This window comes from Crocuta crocuta, unplaced genomic scaffold (genome assembly GCF_008692635.1).
Source record: "Crocuta crocuta isolate KB4526 unplaced genomic scaffold, BGI_CrCroc_1.0 scaffold693, whole genome shotgun sequence".
In the NCBI taxonomy this organism is placed as follows: Eukaryota; Metazoa; Chordata; class Mammalia; order Carnivora; family Hyaenidae; genus Crocuta; species Crocuta crocuta.
This window is the reverse complement of record NW_027527545.1, coordinates 746,366-751,358: the sequence shown is the minus strand read 5'-3', so window position 1 is coordinate 751,358 and position 4,993 is coordinate 746,366. Positions and strand designations below refer to the sequence as shown.

At 53.8% G+C, this 4,993-nt stretch overlaps 2 long non-coding RNA genes across 2 annotated transcripts in view; both read left to right on the top strand.

The window, feature by feature from the left end:
* Positions 1-630, top strand: part of LOC144232713 (uncharacterized) — a 2,124-nt gene extending 1,494 nt beyond the window's left edge. Inside the window, exons 3-4 of the long non-coding RNA XR_013335497.1 lie at positions 151-224; positions 460-630. This is a non-coding gene — a long non-coding RNA (uncharacterized LOC144232713). The remainder of the gene's footprint in view (positions 1-150; positions 225-459) is intronic.
* Positions 631-643: 13 nt separating this feature from the next.
* Positions 644-3,878, top strand: LOC144232706 (uncharacterized). The gene is made up of 2 exons (XR_013335496.1): positions 644-970; positions 3,159-3,878. It is a non-coding gene; the product is annotated as an uncharacterized LOC144232706 (long non-coding RNA).
* The last annotated feature ends 1,115 nt before the right edge of the window (positions 3,879-4,993 follow it).

Genomic DNA, 4,993 nt, shown 5'->3' with positions numbered 1-4,993 from the left:
CCGGCCCCCAAGGTGGGCGCCCGAGGCCCGTGGGGAAGCGGCAGAGCAAGGCCCCAGCTCTCCGGTTCGTTCCTATCCTGGCCTCGCCCTCTCTAGTCACGTGCTCATTGCCTCAGTTTCCTCATTGGTAAAATGGAGTCCACGTTGCAGGATCCAGTAACCCTGCTCTGGTTCCCAAGGCAGCTGGGACTCCTACCCAGTTACACTCGAGAGCAGCACTTTGGGTATGCCCCGACTCGGTTTGAGCTCCTCTTTGGGCCGCTTACTATAATCACGCCGAGCCTCAGTTTCCCCATCTGCTAAAGGGAGGTAGCAAGAATTCCCTACTGCACGGGTAGTTTGAGGATCCGTGAATCAACACTGAGTCAATGGCTGGCACCTCTCAGTACCAGGGGGTCTGCCCCCAACCAAGGAAGGGAGGAAGTGTAGGAAGCTTTCTCAGGGGTGTGCGCCCCGCAGGGCAAGGAGGTCAGCGCAAGGCAGGTGCCGGTGGAAATGGGTGTGGGTCGCAGGCCTGGAGTAGGATGGTATGAACGCGGGTGCAGGGGCCCCCATCCCCAAGCCGGAGCTGGCAGCACCTGCTGCAAGCTGGCCAGAGGGGGGCCTGGGCGTGAGTCACCGCCCAGCAATGAGGAGTGAGTCACACAGGGCGGGGTCCCCCCCCACAGCTCCCCCCCAGCCGCTCCCACAAAGGCCCTTTGAGAAGAGTTCCCCATCCCCTCCTCCCATCCTTAAGCCCCTCTGGAGGATGGGATGTGGGGCCAAGACCCTGATGGGCTACCCCTAGGAGCTCTGCCTCGGCCGGGAGGCAGCAGCCTGTTTCCGCCATGGCTGTGAAGTCACCGTGGGCAGCCGGGGGTCCCCTTCCACCCCCACCCCCCCAGGGAAGGGGCTTCCAGGCTGCCTGAGTCACTCTGGGGACAGCAGAGGGTCACATGCACAGAATGGACAAACTGAATCAGGCTGTCTGGTAAGGCCGGCAAGGCGTGGCTGGGAGGGTACCTTGGACTTAGGCTTTGTGAAAACCCTGGGAAGAGCCATCCCCCCCACCCCCAGGGAACCTGCAGCTCAGGGAAGCCCGTGGCAGGAAAAGGGGTGCACATCTGGCCTCCTCTCCTTGGCTTTACCACCGCTCTGCCGGGCCTCCCTCCTCGCCCTGGTGTGGGAGGGAGCAGCAAGGCCCTGTGGCTGAGAGTGAGGCTCTGGGCAGGGTTGGGTCCCACAGTTCGCAGGGGACACCCAAACACTCAGTAATCAAGATGAAACTTAAAAAAAAAAAAAAAAGATTCTATTTTTAAGGAATCTCTACACCCATCGTAGGGCTCGAACCTATGAGCCCAAGATCAAGAGTCACATGCTCAACAGACTGAGCCACCCAGGTGTCCCTGAATCTTTTTTTATAACTGCTTTATTAAGATAAAATTCACATGCCATACAAATGACTTATTTAAAGGAGACGATTTGGGGGGAAGGGGCGCCTGGGTGGCTCGGTGGGTTAAGAGTCTAATTTCGGCTCAGGTCATGATCTTAGTTTGTGGGTTCAAGCCCCGCGTCGGGCTCTGTGCTGACAGCCAGCTCAGAACCTAGAGCCTGTTTCAGATTCTGTGTCTCCCCCCCCCCACCTTTTTCTTTTTTCTTTTAAGTAAACCATACTTCCAACATGGGGCTTGAACTCATGACCCCCGAGATCAGGACTCACATGCTTTGTCTACTGAGCCAGCCAGGTGCCCCTTGAGCGCAATTTCTTTTTTTTTTTTTAACTCAGGATTAATGTGAAAAATCCACAATGAAGAAAATATCAACACTTTATTATTTTTTTAAATGTTTATTTATTATTTTTTAATGTTTGTTTATTTTCTTTTATTTTCTTTTTTTTAATGTTTTATTTATTTCTAGGAGAGAGAGAGAGAGACAGAATCTGAACCAGGCTCCAGGCTCCGAGCTGTCAGCACAGAGCCCCGCGTGGGGCTCGAACCCACGAACCGCGAGATCATGACCTAAGCGAAAGTCGGATGCTTAACCGACTAAGCCACCCAGGTGCCCCTTTGTTTGTTTATTTTCAAGAGCGAGAGAGACAGAACGTGAGCAGGGGAGGGGCAGAGGGAGAGAGAGAGAGACAGAATCTGAACCAGGCTCCAGGCTCCGAGCTGTCAGCACAGAGCCCCACACGGGGCTCAAACTCATAAACCGGGAGATCATGACCTGAGCCAAAGTCTGACGCTTAACCAACTGAGCCACCCAGGTGCCCCTTTAATGTTTATTTTTGAGCGAGTGTCCGTGTGAGAGGGACAGAGAGAAGGGAACAGAGGATCAGAAGCCATCTCTGCCCTGACAGCAGTGAGCCCTGAACTCAGGAAGTGCGAGATCATGACCTGAGCCGAAGTTCGAAGTTTGGACGCTCAACCGACTAAGCCACCCGGGTGCCTCTCAACATTTTAAATAAAGACAGGATCTGATAGGGCTGGGATTAGGGAGGTGTGAGGGAGGTGAGTCACTGGTGGGCAAAATCAGGTCCTGCCTAGACCTGAGCCTTCCAGGGAGGCTACCACTGGGTCCCACGAGGCTAGTGAGATGTGCTGTAAGTGTGGATTTTTAAAAATCTGTTAAGTATTTATTTTCAAAGATTATTTATTTCGAGAGCGAGAGAAATGCAGACTAACCTGGGACTCCATCTCACAAACCGCGGGCTGATGACCTGAGCCGAAATCAAGAGTCAGCTGCTTAAGCAGCTGAGCCACCCAGGCACCCCTACATCTTTACTTATTTAAATAATGTCTACACCCCACATGGGGCTTGAACTCACGACCGGAGATGAAGAGTCTCCCCGCCCCAACGGCAGAGCCAGTCAGGCGCCCCGAGTGTGGATTCTTTTTTTTTTTTTAAAGAATGTAAACGTCTGCTTAATAATTTTTATTTGATTACATGTTGAAATGGTACTGTTTTGGATGTATATTTGGTTACAGATGAAATATACGGTTAACATTCATTTCATCTGCTGCTTTTCCCTTTTTGTTAAAATATGGCTACTCAAAGTTTTTAGAATTACACATGTGACAGCTTGTGTTTGTGGTTTGCCAGAACCTTCTGCTTGCTGCCTTGGTTTCCTTCCCTCTCTCTTACTTCTTTTTTTTTTTTTAATGTTTGTTTATTTTCGAGAGATAGAGCAACGAGCAGGGGAGAGACAGAGAGAGCCGGAGACACAGCATCCGAAGCAGGCTCCGGGCTCTGAGCGGGGCTCGAACTCACCAACTGTGAGCCGAAGTGGGACACTCAGCTAACTGAGCCACGCGGGCGCCCTTCCTCTCTTTTACTTCTCAAGCAGCCGCCTGGGCACACCGCTGACGTCAGCTTGCCCAGCCCACCCGACTTCCTCAGCCATCCCTGCTCTCTATCTCTGTGTGGAATCTGTCACCTTTGCTCTCTTCTGCCTTGGCCCCGGGACACTACTTTCTCCTGGTGTCCCTCCTCCTCTTCAGTCCTCTCTGTAAAATGCCCCCCAATCGCTGTCCCCACCAGGCATAGCTCTGCTCACCGAATTCTGATGACCCCTTCTCTGAATATCTCCTCCGGGATGTCCCACAGGCGTCTCTGACTCACCCTGCCCCCTCCGCCCCCCCAGTTCACCTCCTTGGTTCCTTGTCACCGCTCAGACAGCCACAATGGCCTCCCCGCCAGCCCTGTGCTTCCAACCTTGTCCCCTTTGCAGGGGTGCGTGACCCGATACCCATGAGCTCCTATTTTTGCTTAAAGCCTCTGCTTTCTCGGGATCCAGGCAGCGACTGCACAGCTATATTTATTTATCAGAACTCACAGAATTGGATACAGGCTGAATCTTACCCTCCCTAAATTATACCTCAATAAACTGAACTAAAAATAAACCCCCCTCCAGATGTTCCCGTCTTACTTAAATCCAAACTCCTCCCTGGCCACTGCATGGTCCCACCTCCTCCAGAAGGCTTCCCTGATTGCGCCCCGTCCTTCAGGCTGGCCCCCATGCCTCCAGGTCTCAGGCCTGAGAACTCATTAGAATCAGGTAGCCATGTGACCTGTCCCCCCCACCAGACAGGGGCAGGCCGGTGCCGCGTCTATTGTCGTTCCCCAGCACGCCAGGAACATGGTCATTATCAATACATCGATGCACCAGAAATTGCCTGAGACTCTGCTCCGATGCGGCAACGATGATTAAGACAAAGCTTCCTGTCCTGAAAGAACTGACATTGACACGTGAGTACAGGAGACAGACAAGAAATGAGATACTCAGTAAAACAGACGGTGTGGTCAAAGGTGACAGGGTGATGGAGGGAAAAAATTAGGGCAGGATAAAGCGAGGGGGTGTGCTTTTAGACAGGCGGGGAGGGCATCACCGAGGAGGTAATAGTTGAGCAGAGAGACCTGAAGGAGGCAGCCATGTGGGTATTTAGGGGAAGAGAGTCCCCAGTACAGGGAACGGCCAGTGCAAAGGCCCTGAGACTGCTCTGTGCCCGGTGGGTTTGAGGAACAGTGAGAAGGCCCCTGTACACAGAGCAGAGCGAGCAAGGGAGGAGGTGAGGGCAGGGATGGGGGGATGGGACAGGCTAGGGTGCGCAGGGCTGCGGGGAGGAGTGTGCGCTGAGTGGAATGGGAGCCGCGGAGAATTCCGAGCAGAGGAGGGACACGACCCAACTCGGCTGATCCCAGGGGCCCTCGGGCTGCTGTGGGTGGACCGGACAGACTGACTGTGTGAAGCTGGGGCAGGAGAGCAGGGAACTAGTGACTGCGGGGACCTGGAGGTGACCTGGCGGGGGCCCTGGGCTTCTGATGCATTTAGGAGGGACGGTCACTGAGTTTATGAACTGGGCTGCATTTTGTTAAGAAAGGATTTGACCCCGAGCGGCTGGAAGGATAGAGCTGCCATTTCCGCAGACCGAGAAGATGGGTGGGGAAGCTGGTTTGTGGTCGCAGTGAGCAAGCTCCTACCCAGCGCCTCGTCCTGGCCCCGGACTGTCCCTGTCAC